Genomic DNA, 21,917 nt, shown 5'->3' on the forward strand with positions numbered 1-21,917 from the left:
TTTGAGCACAGTTTTGTAACTTTTATGTAGTTTCCAAGTACACATGGTTGTCAAATAAACAACCAATTGTTTCTTTGCCTTCAACTGAAGCAGAATATAGAGCACTCACTACAAGTACATGTGAGGCTATATGGCTAAGAAGACTATTGTCAAAAATAGATTACTTTGATGAATCAAAGCCAACAACAGTATACTGTGATAATCAAAAGGCTCAAGCATTGGCCAAGAATCTAGTATATCAATCCAGGACAAAGCACATTGATGTTAGACAGCACTTCATCAGAGAAAGAGCGTTACTTGGTGACATCACACTATAGTATTGTGAGAGCAAAGAAAATGTTGCAGAGTTCTTTACCAAACCAATTGGCAAAGAGCTTTTTGAGAAGCACCGACAAGCTCTTGGTTTAACTTAGACGAAGGACATTCCCATTAAAGGGGTGTAATGGAATGTAATGCTTAGTCCTTCTGATTCCCCAAATCATCATCTTGAGGGAAGGCCTAATACATGATGTTGACCTTGAGGGAAGGTGTTGAGAAACCATGCTCAACATTATGTGCATAGCACTAACCCAATAGAGTCCTATAAAGGAAAAGATTAGATGCCCTAACCCTTACCCTAAAAAGTTTCATATATATTCTACATTTACAACTAAATCTAGTGTATAGTTAGCCATTTGTGGTGTGCTCTCTAGCTGTGCCCTCTCTCCTCATCTCCCCTCTTCTCCTCTCCCCTCTTCATATTTTGTCACTCACCTTATCCATAAATATGAGGAAAATAATTAAGTGCAATAGTAATGTCTTCCCCTTGAACTTTGTAGTAGAGAGTATTCTTTACATTGGATTTTATGTATCCCATATTAGCAAAATACTTGTCGATTCTATTGTAGCAACTTCTTGCTTTAAGCCTTTAAGACTTTTCTTGATATGGAAAACCTGATTCTCTTTTCCTAGTTCAATATAACCTGCTGGTTGTTGCATGTAGGCTTCCTCGACTTCCTCTTCTAGGTAACCATTGAGAAAAGAATTCTTGACATCGATCTGGTACACATTCCATCTACTGAGTGTCACGAGTGATATTAAGAACCGTATGGAATCCAACTTTGCTACTGGAGCATAAGTCTCATCATAGTCTTGACCGTACTGCTGTGCAAATCCTTTTGCAACTAGTCTAGCTTTGTATCTTTCCGTGCTTCCATCTAGATTGTACTTCACTTTGTATACCCATTTGTTTGCTATGGTCTTCTTTCTTGTGGAAGGTCACATAATTCCCAAGTATTATTCTTGTACAAAGCTTCCATTTCTTCATTCATAGAAATTTGCAATTCTGGCTTGTCAACTGCATCTTCGAAGTACACTGGCTCTTCTGTAGCCATGATGGTAGTCAAAGGAGCATAATTGGTGGTTTCAACGTGAATTGCTTTGCCTTTCTGAGCATATGTTAATCTGGCTAGTGATTTGCTTTCCCTAGTAGACCGTCTGAGTTGTGGCTCTTCTTGGGGTGCTTCTGGCAATTCTTTCTCTTCTTCATCAACCATTTCTGTAGATGACTTTGTAATTGGTGCATCTATCTCTTGTGTATTTGAGGTTTTTCATTCTGATTCCTCGTCAAAGATTACATCTCTGGAGATAGTGACCTTGCGGTTGATGGGATCATACAACTTGTATGCCTTGCTTTCTTCACTGTAGCCAACCATGATGCCTTTGCATGACTTCACATCCAACTTTCAGTGATGGTCATCATGTTTGTGGGCACATGCTATGCAACCAAATATGCGGAGATGCCCAATGCATGGCTTGTGTCCAGTGAATGCTTTATAAGGTGTCATACCCTGAATTGGTTCGGTTGGAAGTCGATTAAGCTCTGATTAAGCTAGTAGTTTGCAGTGGCTATTGCTTTCTACCCAATATTGATTTGGAAGATAATTCTCACTCAGCATTTCTCTAGCACTATCTACGAAAATACTATTCTTCCTTTCAGCTCTTGCATTCTGCTAAGGAGTATCTACACAAGTGAATTTTCTTTGTCATATGAGATGGACCGTTGTCAATGTACCAAGGATCTTGATCTGCTTGGTTGATTTGATAATTGTATTTCCTTTTTGAATTGCAATCTATGTCAAGATACACTATTTCAGTCTTTTGCATATCCTCGCTTGCAAGAAACATGTCCTCACGTTCATTGGCATAATGACTGTGAGTTGAATTTCCATAATGATGATTTTCTCTTCCTCGAATATTCCCTCAATTGCCACTGAATTGACTTGAACCATTTCTGTAGGATTCATGGTCTCTCCCACTACTACAAGTTGATTGTTATAATCCATGATCTTGAGTATGTAAGCATGATTGGTTTCACTGCTATTTTGCGAAAACTCTGGTTAATTTCGTTTCTTAGTATGAGAATCCTGGATGTGGTCTTGGACTCATAGAGAGCTGCAAACACATCCCATGCTTCTTTTGATGTCTCGACTCTGTTGAGCTATCCTAGCATGACATCTTGCACATTCTGCTTGATCATATGATATGCATACTTGTATTTCTTGTCCCATTTGGCCTATGCTCAGGAAATGGTAGGATTTGCTATAGATGCGGTCACTGTTGGTGTAGCTGTAGATCCCACCACTGGTGTTGTAGCAATAGGTGGAGTAGAGCTACTACTGGATGCATCATCCAATGGTCTAGGTGTAGACCCATCGACATACTCCCATTTGTCCTGAAGTACAAGAATGGTCTCCATTCAGTATTTCAATGTGTTGTAATTGGAGTTGTCTAGCTTAGCAGATGCCTCCAAATTGAGGTTGCTAGTCATAGACATGGTGCAAGAAATGTACTCAAAGTGTCTATAAAATTACTTTCTGAATCAACTGCAATACACCGAATGTATCAAGTGAAATCTGAACTATTGATGAAGATAGAACTGGAATATATAATTCAATCTATTACAAGGCTTGTGGAAAGTGGTGTTTGGAATTGCAAAGAGGCTTTACAAGGCCTGAATTGATGTGCACAATGCCAAAAAATAGCTTACAATGATGGCATGTGTAAAATCAAATCATGTGCTATCTGCCCACTAAATAATCAGTCAATATCTCTAAACACTCTCAAGTTTGCTCATTGAACTATAGAACGTTAGGTTTTAGGAAAATGTGATGATGTGAAACCACATGAGAGCGAAGGGATTGACTCCAAGTAGGAACTATTTAGGAATTTTTTGGCATGGCTTCAATAGGCTGCTTTGGAGTTCTCTCTGCTATGAATGATCTAATCTAATTTGAACTAGACCTAGACCAATCATTGGGCAATGAAAAAGCAACAAATAATTCATTTTCTTTGTCCATTTTAGGTGTTGGGTCAGATGCGTTGATGTAGAGGCTGATGTGTGCAAGAAGTGGATTTGTCGATGAGGCTCAAAGGTGTCTGATACTTGCGCCAAAATGTGTGCATGATGTGACAAGCACATAGAGCACAAAAGCATTTTTTTTGTTTGGAGCGCCCTTGAATTCTTCTCGAATCAAGAGATACGACTTGATCTAGGTGGAGGGGCAAAAAAGGGTGCTGGTGATGATGTGGCACTCAGAGTCACATATAGAGGTGCTACTGCCAAGAGGTGTGCCATTGGATCAGTGTGCTGAGGTGGCAATTGTGTTCACATACAATGTGGTGTGTGCATGCAGAGGGGTAACTGTGCATGCAAGGGATCAGTGCCATGTGGCAAACGATGAGGTGGATTGATGATTGGGCACTGATAATGTGGTAACATTGACGTGGCTTGATGATGTGGCAAAGCCTACATGGTTGTTGATTGGTCAATGGTGATGTGGCAATGATGTCTACATGAATGCTGATGTGGCAAGCGACTGCCACGTGTTAGATTTTTGTTGACGTGGAGGATAGGCTTGCCTAGATGACATGACAAATCAGGTGCCATGTGTAAGCCTTGGTTGTGTTGACATGTGGATAAGGCAAAAGGTTAGGCATTGTCACGTGTCCAGAGATAAGCTGAGGCTTGGAAGAAATCTTTGGGAGATGCTTCAAAATCTTATAAGATTCCATCCTCTTAGGAGTTTCATCATTGTGCAGTGTGGTTGACATAGAAGATTTGCGTGCTAGCGTCTCTAGATTTCGTGAGCATTTTAGTGAGGTGGATAGAGCCCGTGGTCGCGAGCATGGTAGAGCCTTTTGGTAAAGGTCATAGGAGTTGGAAGCCTATTTGCAAGTTCATCAATGGAGCTTAGTTGCTACACCACTTGGAGGCCACCTTGCCCGTGCCTTCTGCAGGAGCGTTAATGGGCTGCACATTGCATTGAAGGTGGTCTGGCTAGACTTTGTGGACAACCGTTTTGGCAAGGCTTGCTGGAGGCCTTTTGTGTTGGAGACGTTTGAGACCGGGTTTAGTGAGTGGGCTCAGGAGCTGCTAGTAGAGTAGTAGGCTAGACAATGCCCAATGTAGAGGAGTCGCTTCTATAGAGTTGGTTAGCCATGGGAGCCTTTGTGCTGCAGGTCACAGAGGTCGGGGCTTTGAAGCTATGGAGAAGCCGTGTGTAGAGTTCTCTGTGGCATAGGAGATGGAGTTGTAGAGCTGAGGCTATTGGTTGAGGTCGGGCACTAAAGGCATAGAGAAGACTGCTATAGGTCGTAGGTCATGATCTTCTATTGTGTGCCTTTGTAGTTCTGTCATCCCCGTGTATGTTAGCCCCACAATGTTGATTTGCCTCTTGTTTGCAAGGTTGCTCAAAGTCATAAGAAGCTTGAGTCTTGTAGTCTAATTGTAATTTAGAATAGAAGTCTATAACTCTCTCTCTAACAACAAATAGGAGTAGAATAGAAATCTATTCTCTCCCTCTCAGATCTTTCACTTGAAGAAGGAGAATATCTCACAAAGAAGACCTAGAATTCAATCTCACAATAAAGAAGATAGAGCCCTCAAACACAAAGAATGGAATTCTTCAATAAGAAGAATGAACTCAATCTCTCAAAGAACTCTCAAGAAAATAAATGGATGGAAATTCCTTTCACATGAACGGAATTTGTCTTTCATCAATGGAATGAAAGGATGGAAGCTCGATCTCTCAATCTCTCAATCGCACAATCTCTTACACGATGATCTCGATGCCTTAGCAAAAGGCAAGGGAGCTCTGATACCATGACAAAATATGAAGAGGGGAGAGGAGGAGAGTGGAGATGAGGAGAGAGGGCACAACTAGAGAACACACCACAAATGACTAACTCTACACTAGATTTAGTTGAAAATCTAGAATATATACAAACCCTTTTAGGGTTAGGGCATCTAACCCTTTCCTTTATAGCACTCTATTGGGTTAGTGTTATGCACATATTAAATACATGATGTTGAGCATGGTTTCTCAACAATGAGTGTACTTTCCTAGTCTTCCATGTCATGGCTAAATTTGACAACTAAAAAAGTGGAGGTCTACAAGTGTTGTTTCACTCCCTTGGACATGGATTTTGGTCTTTCAATATTAAGACATTGATTCATTTAGGCATAAAGAGATTCCATGCGGTTATTGGACTCAAAATTTAAGATTCTTGGAGCAAGGTGCTTTTGTAGTCTCAATGGTGACTCACGTGTCATGGGGACCTTGAAGGAATGCCGATGGAGCCTCCACTCCAAGCTACTCCTTGTGAGAGCAATGCAAAGAACGAGCCATCCGCATGTGTCACTCAAGCATTGCAATGTGTTTCCATGAGAGAAAGAGGGAAGGGGAAGAAGGGAGAAGAGAGGGGAGAAGGGACGAAGAGAGGGGAGAAGGGATGGAGAAGGAGGAGGGAAGGAGAGAGTGAAGGGGGATGGAGTGGAAAACACAAAGGAACTACAAGGGAAACAAGAGAACACCCAAACACACTCTTGGAAGAGGAGGTAGCTTGTATTCCAAACTTGTGCATACAACAATGAAGACCAAAGTCAACCATTTGGCCTTTTATACATTTCACCTTTTGAACGGAGGTCCAACCCTTTTCCTTTTTGCACTCTCCCTTTCTTTACATTCACAAGGCTCTTGGGCCAATAGGGTGCCAAGGCATCTTCACTACCCTTTCCATCTCTCCTTTATTGTTACCACTCTTCGTGTGTCAAAAACAGGACTTGTGTTAACCATATAAGAGCGCTTGGGACAATCCCAGAGTTAGGAGGTGCTCCTGCCAGGATGTTTGGGACAAGCCTAGCATTAGGAGGTGGTCCTAACCGAGTCCCAAATAGCGCTTGTGTTAACCTTGCCCATCCAAGTCCTAAGCCATCTAAGGCTCAAAACTCGTGTGTGAGGCTCAAAACCTAGAAAGGTGAGGCTGATCTTGAGCCATTTCCAGTTCAAACCCCATAAAGCTTGTAACATCCCGAGCCATTTGTGGCTCAAACCCTGTAAAGCCTATAGCTATACTCCCTCCATGGCTACAATCGTTGAAGTAAATCATGAAGCCTAATCACCTCTATCACTCATTACCATGCATTTTGCAAATGTACTCTGTGGGTGTTAACTTGCCCCTCTTCCTTTTGTTGTGGTGAGCTGCTCGCGCTAGAGGAGGTGGGTGGAGAGGACTGTTTGGAGGAGTGCGTAGCAGTCTAATTGGCAGGGAGTGAGTTGGGTCAGGTTCAAGCGGAACTTCAAAAAATGGGTGGCATGCATGTCCTTATATGTGTGGATGTGATGGCCATGGAGATTGCAGACTTGGAGGTAGAGACAGAGGTCCTGAAATTGAGTGAGGCCAATGTCGGGGTTGAAGACAATCTGATTGTTGAGATTGTGAAGCTTGTCATCAATCGGCCAACTATGGGTAGGGAGATCATGGAGGAGTAAAGGCGGTTGAAGTGGACCACTGCTATGACCATGGGATCGGGGGCAGAGTCATAGGTGTCATTGAAGGACAAGAGGTGAAAGCAAAATCCCTCTTGAGTCATCTCCTTCGAAAAATTGTACCTTGGAAAATTGTACAAGATGTTGGGGTCCTTCTACTGGAGCTCATGGAGCTCAGCTCAAGTCCATCGATGTTCCATGGAGATGTACAGGGGATGGATGTCGATCGATGTGGGCACTGCGGTAGTAGCGCCAAAATTTCTCCTTTTTTAAGGAAGGAATGCCCCAGCGAGGCTAGAAGTTCAACGTTGGCATCGATAAGGGGGATTGGAGCATCGAGGGGGAGCTGGTAGCCTTCATGTGTGCCCTTCGTGTTTGCCACCAATCGTTGAAGGACTGGGTAATGAGCTATGTAAGGGGGCGAACCTCCAAGATTTCGTATAGGTGGAGGTGAGAGCCTTCGAGCTGCTTCTTCCAGTGGTGCATGATTGCACTGTCGGGCTGTTCTTGGAAGGATTGCAAATTGGGTCTCCATTGAACATCTTCTGATGGGGAGGAGGGGGGAGCTGGAGGAACATCATTGTCTTCCATAGGCATTGGGTCCTCTTCAACAATCCCTGTGGCACCGTGTCAGTGGGTGTATGTACAGAATGTGCCTACTTGAGCAGCATATTGAGGGCTTCATCCGAGAGGTTGATCGAGGCATTGGAGGAATGGATTGGGAGGTCTTGTGTTGTGTAGTGCTAGTGCTGGGAGGCATTGGAGGAGTATTTGAGGAGATTTATGGGAGGAAGGGGGGGTGGGACGGGTTGGGGGGCTTGCTGGGTGGGTTGGGCAGGATCAATTGGAGGTAGTGATGGGAGCTTAGAAGGTGGAGCAGAGGAGTTAAAGATGGCTATGGCTTCTTGACCCTCCTCCTCGGAGAGGTATGCTATGTGGATAGGACTCAAGTGAGTGTTGGAGAGCTTGTAGCACTCGGTTGTATAGTACAATTATGCCGAGGGGATGGTAGGCAGTGGAATAGTATGCCACAAGATGCCCTTGCATTTGAATTGCGGAGGCTCGCCCATAGGTCTGCATCCAATTGATATCTTCTTGAAGGATTTCAGAAGTGCAAACCCACGGGCTAAGCTCCTCAGGCTTGGCTAGCTGCATCACATCATTGTCCTGAGGATAATTCATGGACTCGGTGATGACCCAACACCATGCTTGGAAGTTGAGCAAAATTGGGTGGGCTGCAAGGGTTTGGCACTCAGAGGGATGGAGAAGAGAGAGATTGGCAGAGCAAAAAGTAGGGCATGGCAAGAATGGGGCAACAATGTTCAGGATTACAAGCTCCTCTACCTTGTTGCAGTACTCCTCTGCTCGATCGCCCTATGGCTTGGGCGGTGACCATTAATGTGTGGCTGTCATCATGCGCAGAGAGATGTGCTTGGAGGAGAGTCGAGGAAAGATGAGAGGCATGTTCTTGTCATCTCTATAGAATGGTGTGTGCCATTTGTGGGAGCTGGGACATCACCTCGAATAATTGCACCTCCATTTGATTAGCATGGGAGAGCTGCTCGGCCATCATGTTGCTATACCCACTCAGTGCTTGATAATGTGGTTGCATTGTAGAATTGTAGGGCTTCGGTGAGGCTTGCCCATGGAGATGAGAGGAGGAGCCGATGATGAAGAAGGCGGTCTCTTGTGGGTGGACCATGGCTCAAGCTGAGACCTAATGCGCACAGGGGGTTGCCTGAATAGCTTGAGTTCCTGGGTGGAGCCCAATGGTGATTATCTCATCTATCGTCGACTAGGATGGGTGCCTGTTGTATACCTTTGCTCTTAATGAGGGGATTCAATTGGTCGATGCAGTGTTGTTTGTGTAAGAACACTTGTATCAGTGATCCTCATCTCTCTCTCTCTCTCTCCTTTTGCATTTGCATTTTGCATTGGTATGTATGCTCGTTTCGTAGCTCCACTACCACAGCTCATTGTATCAGGATTTTCATAGTCTCATAGACCCATCGGTCTTCCGAAGACTTTAATAAACTTTCTTTTTTAATTTTGTTCGGGAAAGCATAGCTACTATGTATAGCAACCTTTGACTATTTTTGGGAGTGTTTTCATCTAGACAGCTATTAGCTCATCGACACATTGCTCCTGCACTTTGCCACAGATGTTCTGCAATATAGCCATTTCAGTCTATGCTGTTCTTTGAAGGATTTGAAGGGTTTTGTACTCAGATTTTCAAGTTTTCCATTTGTGTAAGGTTCTTTGTGAAGAGAAGCTTGGACTCTTTCTTTGTTTTCCTCCTTTGCTCTAGTCTACTCATTTGGACTAGACCTTAACATAGAGAGTCTCAGTCTTAGAGACGACTGCTAAAGACAACTAGTGGCAACTCAGCTCTCACAATGAGCTAGCCTCCATGATCCATCTATCCTATGAGTGCAACGATCTAAGCGACTATAGTAAATGACTATAGGCTTCTACAACAACTACTAATCATCTAGCAACCCCCTTAGTCGACAATGCCTTAGGTGCTCCATCAACACAATGACCGATAGCTTCTACCAGCCAACAGTTAGGACCAACAAACTATCTTTAACACCGAAGGTCAAGCAACACCTCATAGCACAAACTCTTTAGTTGGCGGCTCCTTTACAACATAGAAGCAGTTGCAAGCTAGCTTCGAGCGACCATCTACACTGCCAACAACCACTTGCAGCGAATGATACCTCAATGACTAGCAAGGAGACTCCTTCAGCGAGATCTCAACAACAACAAGCTAACTTCCATGTATGAGTAGTCACTTTAATTTTTGTAAGTTTGTTCATATAAACAGAAAAGAAAATCAAAGGACAGATGAGTTACCTACTCAAGCCATTGTAGTACAAGACCGGGGGTTGGTTTCTTTGGTAGACACTAGATGGCTAGAACTGCAAGATGTTTAGCAATATGTGGAAGAAGGCATGTTTCCTCGAGTATTAACTCCACAATAGAAGCAAAGATTGGTAAGGAAGGCTTGTCCTTATACTATTGTTGATGACATTCTTTATAAATTGGGAAAAGATAAGGTGCTCCATCAGGTGGTCCACATCCCATGGAGACTAGGAGAATCCTAGAAATGTGTCACAACAAATAATGCAACTAACAATATCACAACTAACTGAGCTTCCAAATATCACAACTAAAAATGCATCTGAGTATAATGCTTTGATTCTTGGTTTGGAGGGTTGTCTTCAAAGTCAAGTTAAAGAATTGGAAGTAAGAGGAGATTCTCAACTTATTATAAAGCAAATGCAAGGGCATTACAAGACAAGAAGTCCTCATTTGAAGGAGCTTAATCAAAAGGCTATGGCACTATGTAGTCACTTTAATTTTTGTAAGTTTGTTCATATATACAGAAAAGAAAATCAAAGGGCAGATGAGTTAGCTACTCAAGCCATTGTAGTACAAGACCGGGGGGTGGTTTCTTTGGTAGACACTAGATGGCTAGAATTGCAAGATGTTCAGCAATATGTGGAAGAAGGCATGTTTCCTCGAGGGTTAACTCCACAATAGAAGTAGAGATTGGTAAGGAAGGCTTGTCCTTATACTATTGTTGATGACATTCTTTATAAATTGGAAAAAGATAAGGTGCTCCGTTGGGTGGTCCATCCCATGGAGACTAGGAGAATCCTAGAAATGTGTCATGAATGCTTCGGTCATTTTGCTTCAACGGAGCACAGCTAGGAGAATTCTTAATGTAGGTTACTTTTGGCCATGCCTCCATATGGATGTATATGAATGGTTTCCACATATATCAACTCCGATATCCCAAGTCTATGGTACTCCCTTGGTCTCTTCCCAATTTTATAATACGTTCAAACATCTAGGAGGACAAGTGGAGGGTTAGCACAAGGAATCTTGCCACCTTATCCTACTTTCCCCATTATTTAACTTGCACTCTTGGACCTTCTATACCTCCCCCACATGGTCCTATCCTATATGGAGGGAATAACCCAATGTAATATCCATCTCCACCTATTTTATATTACTTCTCCCATGGACTTTAGGCCATATCTCACTAAATGCAGGCATGGGACTGCAATGGGGAATGTCATTTGCCATTGCCTTTTTTCCTTAGACAAATTTATCCATAACAGTTCCCCCCCCAGGCAAGGAATGCATAACATTTCCATGCCTAGGTCCATCATGCACAAAGAAGGGCTTGAGGTAACGCTTGTTGATCACCTTCTTGCCATATGGCTCATGCAGCTCCTGAACTTGTATAGACCCATTGCTACATTCCTTGATGTCTTTGGTGGTCCAATCTGTTATCAAAGCATAAGACAACATTCCCCTCAACAAAGTGTCTTTCCCATCCCTTGCAAATCTTAGCATCCAAGCGGGCCTTTTGTTGATTCTTTTGGATCTCTGTTTGGTGTAGTGCAAGGTGTTAGGTTTCATCTAACTTCTCAAGTTGTATTAATCTGGCCTCTACATGTTCATATTCTATCATCCTCTGTTCTTGTGCCAATCTCAATGCCGAAATCTCTATCTCTAGTGGTAAAATTGCCTCAGTACCGTACACTAACTCAAAAGGAGTGTGACTTGTAGATGTTTTATGGGTGATGTAAGCCCACACAGCTTCAATGACCTTCTGTTCCCACTAGCTCCTGTTCCCCGTGGCTATTTTTCCCATGGTTTTACAAAGGAGGCCGTTGGTCCCCCACTCTGTTTGTCCCATGGATGCTAGATGATAGATGTTAGAAGTGTGGTGATCAATACACATGCGATCCATGAGCAATTCCACTGCATTTGCAGTGGGGAGGGCGATAGCTTCAGCCCACTTAGTGACATACTGAGTTGCTACCAAAAGATACTTCTTTTTGCGGGCAGTCATGGGCAAGGGCCCGACAAAATCTATTCCCCACTTTTGAAACGGATGGATGGATATCACTAGGTGATGTTTCCCAGGATGCAAATCCTTCCTACTAAAGAATTGGCATGGTTCATAGGTTTTGCAATACAAAGTGACATCCTTGAACAAGGTCAGCCAATAGTATCCAGCATGTAAAATCTTCTTGGCTATATAGTCACTGGCATAGTGGCCTCCATAAAATCCATCATGATAATGCTTCAATACCTTAGGCATTTCATCTGCATCAATGGCCCATCTTAGTACCCCATACATGCCTTAACGGTACAAGACCCCATCAAAGAGAGTGTAGTGCCTACTATCTCTTTGGATCTTCTTTCTCTCATAGCTAGTACTTTTCGGAGGAAAGGAGAAAGTAGTCAGAAACCTGTAGATACCACCATACCATGGATCGCCAACTTCTATGGCTGCTACAAGGGTTACATCGAGGCACTCCTCTAAATCAATCAAAGCATTCTTCAAGTTGGAACAACCCCCTTTTACAATTTTGAAAGAAAAATCATATTCTGGTAGAACTGCCAACCATTTGGCCAACCGGCCCATGGGATTTGGTGATTGAAGAACCTACTTTGCAAGACCATTGCTAGAGATTATAGTGAAGAACTTTCCAGCCACATAATGATTAAATTTCTCAATGCAGAACACCAAAGACAAGGCATGCTTGTCAACCTCAGAGTAGTGTCGTTCAGTTTCGAGCAATTGTCGAGAAGCAAATCGAATAGAATACATGAACCAATCCTCCCCTTGTTGGAGAAGAATACCCGCTAGATTGTGCTCACCAAACCCAAGATTGATATAAGAAAGTCTTTGACCAATCAGGATTGCATAGAATGGAATCTGAAGCCAGAGCATTCTTGATTTGTGCAAACCCATGATCACAATCCTCATCCCAAGAGAAATCAACCCCATCTTTTAATAGCATAGTCATGGGTCATGTCAAAGCAACATATTGATCTATGAAGCAACGATAGTATCCTGCTAGATTGACAAATGTGCATACCTGACATTTGGTTGTTGGTGGGGAGAGCTTGAGGATGGCTTCTACCTTCTCGGGGTCAGGCTTGACACCCTCGGATGAGACAATATGTCCAAGTAACCTCCCTTGAGTGGCTCCAACGGTGCATTTCTCAGGGTTGAGACTGCCATTCACATCATTGACCCTTTGGAAGGCCAACCTAACCTTCATGACGTGCTCCTCATGTGATGAGAATATATAGAAATCGTCTAAAAACACCTCCAAGAAATCCCCCAAATAAGGAGCAAACACCATCTGCATAAATCTTTGAAAGGTAGCAAGAGCATTGGTGAGGCCAAATTGCATTTCTTTGAATGCAAATGTCCCCCACGGTGTGGCAAATGTGGTTTTAAGCACATCTTCTTCGGCAATGCTGATTTGATAAAACCCGGAGTAACCATCACAGAAAGTATACATCTCATGGCCACTTATCTTCTCAAGAATGAGGTCTTGAAGGGAAGAGGATGATGGTCCCTCTTGGTGGATGCATTGACTTTCTTCTATTCGATGTAGGCCCACCACTTGTTGTTTTTCTTTGGGGTGACTACCACTATTAAAACCCATTCAGTATTGTGAACCGAAACAATAAACCCAGTTTCTACAAGTTTTTGCAACTCTGAGCACAAAGCATCAGTCTGTAGGGGCCCTAATCTCTGATACTTCTGAGCCACAGGCTTCGCATCAGGCTTCAGCTCTATCTTGTGCTTTATGATAGTCACATGGTGAAGGTGGTGGTAGCTAGTTGTGAAAAGGTCAAGGAAATCTTTGAACATTTCTAGGAATTCATCTTTCTCACTCGGAGTGAGGTCTAGGGAAAGCATAGATTCAAGCTGTTGAGGACTAGCTATTACCTTTTCTATAGGTGGCAAGGTTGGAGATACCCCCATCATGTAAACTTCCTCATCTGAGAGCTCCTCCCCCCGTCTGATCCTTCCATTGATTCAGACACCGAGGATGAGAGAGTATCACTGTCTTGCTCCTCTTCTTCTTCTAGTTCCATGGCACTAGGTTGCACTGGGATCTTGTGCTTAGAAGCACCAAAAGACATGTGTCCTATCTTCCAATAGCTGACTGCATCACTCTTTCTCAACCATGGTCTCTCGAGTATGGCTGGGTAACTCCTGCCTGTATCTTCGATGTCCACTACATAGAAATTGACGGTGGTGGTCAACCCATTGATAGTGATGGGAAAATCCTCAATGACTCCCAGGGTGGTGAGTCATTGACCATCTGCTACCTTGATTCGAGTGGAGGAATGCCTTATGCATTTCAAATTCAATTTCTTCATGATTTGGGGCACCATGATATTACATGCAGCTCCCCCATCAACACACACACTTTTGACATGGCAATTATCTATGATAACATCTACTGTATGTGGGTGCCGATCAATTTCTTCAGAGATAGAAGAGACCTCTTGTACCTTTCCCTTTTTCTCGCTCCTCCTTGTTGAGAGCCCTTGCTGCAGCTCACGTCTCACCTTAGGGCTTAATGCTATTAGTTGAGGGAGCGTGATGCTCAAAGACCGATGAGCAAGGTCCTGAATGATCGAATAGTCCTCTTGCCCCGAGCCGATGGGAAAATCTGAGGGTGACCACTTACTCCTACGAGATCTTTTAGTCTTCTTTGTTGGTGGGTCTGCCATCTCAGCATCTGAGGGCTCTGAGAAGGACACCTTCTTCTTGGGGCAGCTCGATCCATAGTTTGGAGAGGGGTCCAAGGTGGTACGACTTCTTTTCCCGAGGTCAAGGATATCTATGTCAAAATTCTCAGTGCCTGATTCACTTAGAAGATTCACCCTTGGAATATTGGGACATTCCGTGCAATAATGACCCTTCTGGTGGCACTCATAGCACACAACACTGGCATGTTCTCTTGGAGGGCGATTGGATAGATTTCTGATGCCCACCATCTCAAGCTGAAGATCATTCAGGGCCTTGGCTAGGTCATTGACTCTGGGTTCCTTAGCAGGAGGGGCTAGGGAAGTAAGAAGGGGGGGCTCATGGGCGAGGTTGGGGAAATCTTCCAGGCAGAGGTTGAGGATAAACTCCTTGTTGAGGGTAAGCATCTAAGGGAGGACCATACATTTGAGGTGGAGGCAGTGGATACATCCCTGATGAGGGGTGGGGGTATGCCCCTAGGTTAGACCCCCCAGGTTATTGTTGCAAGAATTGAGGGGGTTGCGGAGGGACAATCATCTTCTTTGAAGCGGGGTCAGACTGAACTTTATTAAACTTTTGAGCAATCTCATGTGCTAGCACCATAGTTTCTGGATTCTCCCATTTAAGCTTGAGGCGGAATTCATCACTTGCTCCTACTACAAGATAGCCCAGCACATGCTGAGTCATTCTAGCTCAAAATTTGGCATTGTCCTCCTGCATGGTAATGAAACGGTCCGAGAGCACAATCGCTCGATCCACACATCTATGCGCCGTCTCACCTTCTGTCTGTTTTAAGTTTGCCACCTGCATGTACACATTCTCTGGCTCCTCTTCTTTGCCGAAATACTCAATCATCGCTGCTGTTAACCTTGGCCAGCTTTGGCAAACATCATCAGCCTACTTCTCATACCACACTTGAGCCAAACCCTCTAGAAATGTGGGAAGAACCAACAGCCATCTATCTTTAGTAAGAAAGTTGAGAGAAACACAATGACACTTGAAGGCCACAAGATACTCATTTGGATTTTCTTCAACCCATCCACAGAACATGAGAATTTCAGGCATCCTTGAAAAATGGAAAAGAGAGAGTTGAAATGAGGCTTATCTATTGGAAAACAATGGAAAGAGGTAGCTTGAACTAAAAATCAGGTGAAGATACATCCACCAAGCACACATAGGTAGGGTAGGTTGTGACTGGTGTATTGTGAAATACTACACGAGAAGAATTTTCAGCATAGAATAGCTCATAGACAATCTTAAAAGGACCAACCCTCATGATATCGTGTAGCTGATTTCTAACTGTTCTCTTGTAGAGCATCATTTGTATCTGCATGATTGTCATTTGTCATTTTGTGGTTGGTAGAGTCTACCTCAGAACACGACAGTGTTCTATTCTACGGTGGTCGGCTATAGGTTGGGCTATTGTATTTGTTGATTTGAGCATGTATATTGATCAATGATTTTTATTACATCAATTTCAAATGTGGGGAAAATAGTAGGATTTCTCCTAAGGAGAATCTCCTCCTCTTCCTCAAATTCTACTATCATGTTGATGCTCTCTGCTTGTAGTGGCTGAACTTGTCTTGAGAAACTTCTCTTTAAAGAGAGATGGACTTTCTTGATGAATATTGTTTTTGATCCCTAGTCTTGTTTCACTTTGGCAGCTCTCAGTCATGACCTACCTAATAATGTGGAATAGGCACAATCTCTTTCCTCCATTTTGAGTACCACAAATGTGACTATAAAGGATAGTCCCATTATGCTAATTTCATGTCCTCTTAGTATGCCAAGAGGTTGTATTCTTCTTTGATAAGACATTCTTACCTGAAATGGGGCTGGTGCAAGTTCATTACAACAAAATTTCTTAAATATATCATCAAAGAGGATGTTCACCCCTGATCCTCCATTTATCAATACTTTGGGTATCCTTTGCCTTTTATAATCCACATCTATGAGTGGGACTTAGTAATCCACATCTTCAATGGTGGATGTGTAAATGTCTAGTGTTTCATCTTCATCTTCACTCTGAGAATGTTCTTTTGTTTGAGAAATGTCCTTAGAATGCAAATTCTGACATAATTGGTTCGCAAGATTCAGAAGCTGATCCAATGTGATCTAAACTTTGGAGTTCAAAAGCTCTTCAAAGAAAAGTGTAGGGTCTTCATCTTCATATTTTGCCTTTTATTGCATCTGACTTCTATTCTTCAATTGGAATGGATTGATCCTCATTGATTTCCATCAGCTTGACTTGGGCACCTCTTATTTTCTGTTCTATTGAGTCCGAGCTTTGTTCTGACAAAGAAATCAATTTTTTCTTTGGGAATATATTTTGGGCTGGAAGAAGCTTGTCCTACTGTGTGTGTATATGGAACCCTATTAAATTGTTGAATGTTGCTTTGCTGTAGTGTATGATCTGTATTTTGATGTCGGATGGTTTTAGTCGGAAGATTGTCAAACTGTGTCCTGAGGTGTGAGGTTACCCTTGTTTTGGAGTTGTGATGTTCTTGCATCTGTTGTTGCATTACTCTCAAGTACTTTCATTAGAGCTTTATTTTGGACTTGTTCTTGATTGGGCCACTTCATTGTCTTTGCCATCTCCAATATGCATGTTTTTCCTTTCTGCAAGTCCATTTTGTTCTGGGGTATGACTGCATGAATATTGCTGCTTTATGCCATGCTCCTGTAGGAAACTTGCATGAGATACCTCTCCAATATGCATGTTTTTCCTTTCTGCAAGTCCATTTTGTTCTGGGGTATGACTGCATGAATATTGCTGCTTTATGCCATGCTCCTGTAGGAAACTTGCAAACTCATTTGAGAGGTACTGTCCCCCTCCATCTGACCTTGGGCATTTTATTTGCAGGCCTGTTTCTTTTTCAACCATAGCTTTAAAAGCTTTGAAATGCCCAAACACTTCACTTTTCTTTTTCATAAAATACACCCAAACTTTTCTGACATAGTCATCAATAAAAGTTACAAAATAATGACAGCCTCCAATAGATGCAGCTTTAGTAGTCCACACATCAGAGTGGATTAATTCCAATGGCCTCTTACTCTCTTGAACATGTCTAGGAAATGGTTTCCTTGCCTGTTTTCCAAATTGACAAGCTTCACATACCTTATGCATTTCTACAACCTTGAACTTAGGCAATCCTGCAACAATATTTTGGGCCTGCATTAATTTAAGTCATCATACATTAACATGACCAATGCATTTATGCCAAATATCAATATCTACAACTACACTGGTCCCATGTGCAAGCATTGCTACACTCAATTCAGGCATGTCCACATCCAACGTAAACATCCTACCCTTCTTCTTCCCTTTTGATATCAAGTGACCTTTATTTTTCATATCCTCAACAAAGCATCCATGAGGATTAAATCTGACCTGCAAGCCCTGCTCAACCATTTGACCAACAGAAACCAGATTCTTGGTGATATTCAAAACATGAAATACATCAGACAGGTATTTCTTTTTTCCATCCTGCATAGACAAAGGAATTTTACCAATCTACACAATAGGATGTGCAGTATCATCACTAGTCTCCACAAATCCTGGTCTTTCCATTTTCCTTGCATCCTACATGACCTATCATGTGGTTTGATGCACATGAGTCAACATACTACACATCATTGCTTTCTTCTGCACTTGTCATAGAATTGGTCATGTGCTACACCATAAATAGATGCTCATTTCTGTTATCACCCTGTCTACTAGAGGATGCATAATTGCCTTGCTGCAATTTTTCAGTCATGATGTCATTCTGCTTTTTATAGCAGTCTTTAACCATATGACCCATTTTGCCACAGTAGTAGCATTCAACATTGCTATTTGCATCTCTGCCATCCACCATGACCTCTTTGGCTCCCCCTGCCTCTAAAGTTACCACGTCCTCCTACATAGGACTGGTTTTCTTGAATTTACTACATATTCTGATTTCTGCCAGGGCCTCCAAATTGGCCTGCTCTATCTCTACCTCTAACTCTTCCAACATTTGAGTAGAAGATAGCTTCTTTTGAAGTTCCTTCTGAAGAAGATGCACCACCATTTCTCTTCTCTTCAGAAATTAGAATAGCGATCAAATTCTTAAAATCAGGAAAATTCTCACGGACGGCAATGGATGTTCGGAATTGTGCATAATCCTTTCCTAGACCATTCAAGGTCACAAAAACTAAATCATCATCTTCCACTGGTGACCCAATAGAAGCAAGTGCCTCTGTAATCTTCTTCACCTTCATGTGGTAGTCATTGATGCTCATATTTTATCTCTGCACATTATGCAAAACTCCTACTTGAGCTGCATTTTCCTGGCTTGCGTATTTGTGCTATACATTTTTGTCAAAGTATCCCATGCCTCTTTCGAAATGCTTGCATCCTGAATATGCACAATCATAGAATCTGAAATACTGATAGACAGCTAGCACATAATTTTTCTGGCTCTCTCATGCAAACCTTTAAATGCCTGCAACTCCTATTGATTGGGAACATTAGGAATAATTGGTTCTTGTTCAGCTCTAGTAATGAACTCCCAATAGCCTTTTCCCTTAAGGAAATTCGTCATTATAAACTTCCATGCTTGGAAGTTGTTCTTGTCAAGCTTTTCAATGACAATTTGTGAAAGAGCATCAGATGCCATTACAAAACACTGCAAAATATTCTGTCACTATAAAACACACAACTTTTGCCTCACAAGGGCAAATCTGCAAAACTAATGATAGTGGTATTTGACCACACAGTCGCTTCCTAGTGACGATTATGCATCAATAGGCAATAAGAATGATTCTATCACTCCCAATATCTCTACGCACAGGCATATGATGTGATTTCTATGATAACTTTTCACCGATCTGCAGAATAGTGGTCGCACAGCGAAAACATGGCACTTTCCTGAGTGCCTGTGAAAAACTTTTGCCACTAAAACGAGCCCCGAAATGCGTATATTGCCCTCTTACCACATCGTGAAGGGTGTCCCATCCTGAGACAGTGCACTCTTGCACTTTTTGGCTGTGCTACCTGCAGAGATTTGCTCCCAAACTCGAAAAAAAAGGAAAGCAACACTGATCCTCTTACTAGGACACCGCAAGCTTGGTTTGCTTTCTTGAGCTCCTTACCACACAAACCAAGCTCTGATACCATGTGAAGAGAGTGGGAGAGAAGGAAGGAGTCTCACTTGCAGCTTTCTCAAATACACAATGGGGGAATATACACAAATGTGGAGGCTAAAAACAGTTTTCCTCTTCTTAGTTGTGAAAGCCAAAAGAACTCTAAGTACAAAAGAATAGGTGAACTCTATATGTGGCTCTCAAACCAAACTCAGCTAACTAAGGTGGGATACTTACTGAGCCACTAACTAGAGTACATAAAGATAGCTGTCATCTAGCTATTATTCATAGGTGGTGTACCAACCGCATCTATAGCTAACAAGTCGGTGACATAAATGCACAACGGTCACCCTGGCATATCACGAGTGGAGCTCGATATCTCAACAGCCACAACGCCACAGATATGGAATTCATAAAGATTAAAGGAAACTCCAACACACCCATGACCTCTAAGGAAGCAAAGATGTCCATGCCTCTAGCAAATGATGCCTAATCCATTGACTACTATGCACAGCGGCCTCTATCTATGGCCAAGGGTGACAATGCAACATGAAACAAGTGACTCCAATGCACCAAGAATTGCAATGCCACTTCTACATGATCACATTCATGGAATACACAATGTACTCTAGTGGCAACATCAATTCCTTTAGCCTGTCAATAGAATCTTTTGCAGATTTTGCTAGAATCTTGGCCTATTTTGATGTAGCACAAAAGATTTTGACAGAATCTCTTAGATTTTGGATAAGCTTTATCTAGGCTTGTGACATGTGGCACAACCAAAATATGAGACATGGCACCTCATCCATGCACCACATCATCAATGGCCACCTACCACATCATCTAGCACAGTCAATGAGGCCACATCATCACACATACACATTAATAGGCCAACTCATCTACCACATCATCAGACCCATGTTAGCACGTCTCTCTCATCATTGCCACACCATCCCACAACATCAGCATGCCACATCACATTGACACATTGTTGAGGATGACTCCTCCACCCACGTGGACCTCAACATGGGAGGGTTAGTAGACATCTAGTAAGGGGGGTTATAATAGCAAGTACTGGATACTTTTGTAACTATAGGGGCAGTTATAACTATCCCTAATAGCATGTAGTAGTGGCCTTATCCACCACATCATTTCTAGGACTATGTTTGTGTTTTGATTATCATCCGGTCGGAATACCATCAGATGTTGTTATGAGCTGGTCATCACCTCTTGCATGGAGAGAGTTGTTGCTATCTATTGTAATACAAACTATCCACAATATTTCTACTCTACAAATGATTGTCTCGGCTATTTGTATGCTTCGTACTGTCTCTTTCTTTTTCAACATTAGTCAGATTTAAGTCCAACCCTAGCATTCCCATTGCCGGAGCGAACGTGTGTAGGTGTTTGTCAGTTTGGAGACACCATTAACACTTGGCGATCCTCTACTGTGTTTGAGCTCTTTGATTGCTGGTTGCTGCTACATAGCGATTTTGCACAAGAGTGAAAACCCTATGATCTATGATGACTACAACACAAATCGACCACCAACAAAGGCAACAGCTCCCAAGAAAATCAAAAGAACAACAACGTATTGTCACAAAGATGACTTCTAGCAAAGCACGAGATGGCATACAAGCCGATTAAGCGAGCGACATCATTTGGAGATCGCTTGAAGGTAGACCACTTTCAAAAATCCTTCACAACTTCTATAAGTGACTTCCTCACGACAAGAATCAGCTGGATAACTACCACAACACTCCAGAAAAGTGAACACAGTATGATGAGTGAGGTGTCTATGAAGCTGTGTCTTGGATTGAGCATTCAGTAGGAAGTGGATTGTAATCCGACTCCATCCTGATCAAACAAGCTTGCAACAACTTGATAACGTCCCTCATCGAAAAACACCACCAACAAACAACTATTTGGCAAGCAAAGACCTGCCAGATTATTATTGGGCTAAAGCAGTTGCTCCAGTAGTCTACATAATGAACAGGACTCCCACTACAGTAATACATGGCATGATGCTAGAGGAGAGGTATACTGGTAGGAAACTAGATATTTCTCATTTGAAATTTTTTGATTACATTGCCTATGTTCATGTGCCAGATGAGTTGAGATTGAAGTTGGATCCAAAAGCTGAGAAGTGCATCTTTATTGGTTATTCTCTGCAGCAGAAAGGGTATAGATGCTATAACCCTTCTACTCGTAAGTTTATAGTGAGTAGAGATGTTGTTTTTTATGAGATGAGAAATTGGTATAAACCAACAGATGTGATTGATGATGTAGATGCACAAAATGGTAATGCTGCACAGAATTCACCGCAGCAATCACAAAATATTAGTGGACCTATAGTGTCCTCTAGTAGTGGTTCACATACTTCACCATGGGCAGGTAGATTGAGATCAAGAGGATCTCCT

The sequence above is a fragment of the Dipteris shenzhenensis genome, chromosome 32 (assembly GCF_047967505.1).
Source record: "Dipteris shenzhenensis isolate YYH24624 ecotype China chromosome 32, Dip_SZ_1.0, whole genome shotgun sequence".
In the NCBI taxonomy this organism is placed as follows: domain Eukaryota; kingdom Viridiplantae; phylum Streptophyta; class Polypodiopsida; order Gleicheniales; family Dipteridaceae; genus Dipteris; species Dipteris shenzhenensis.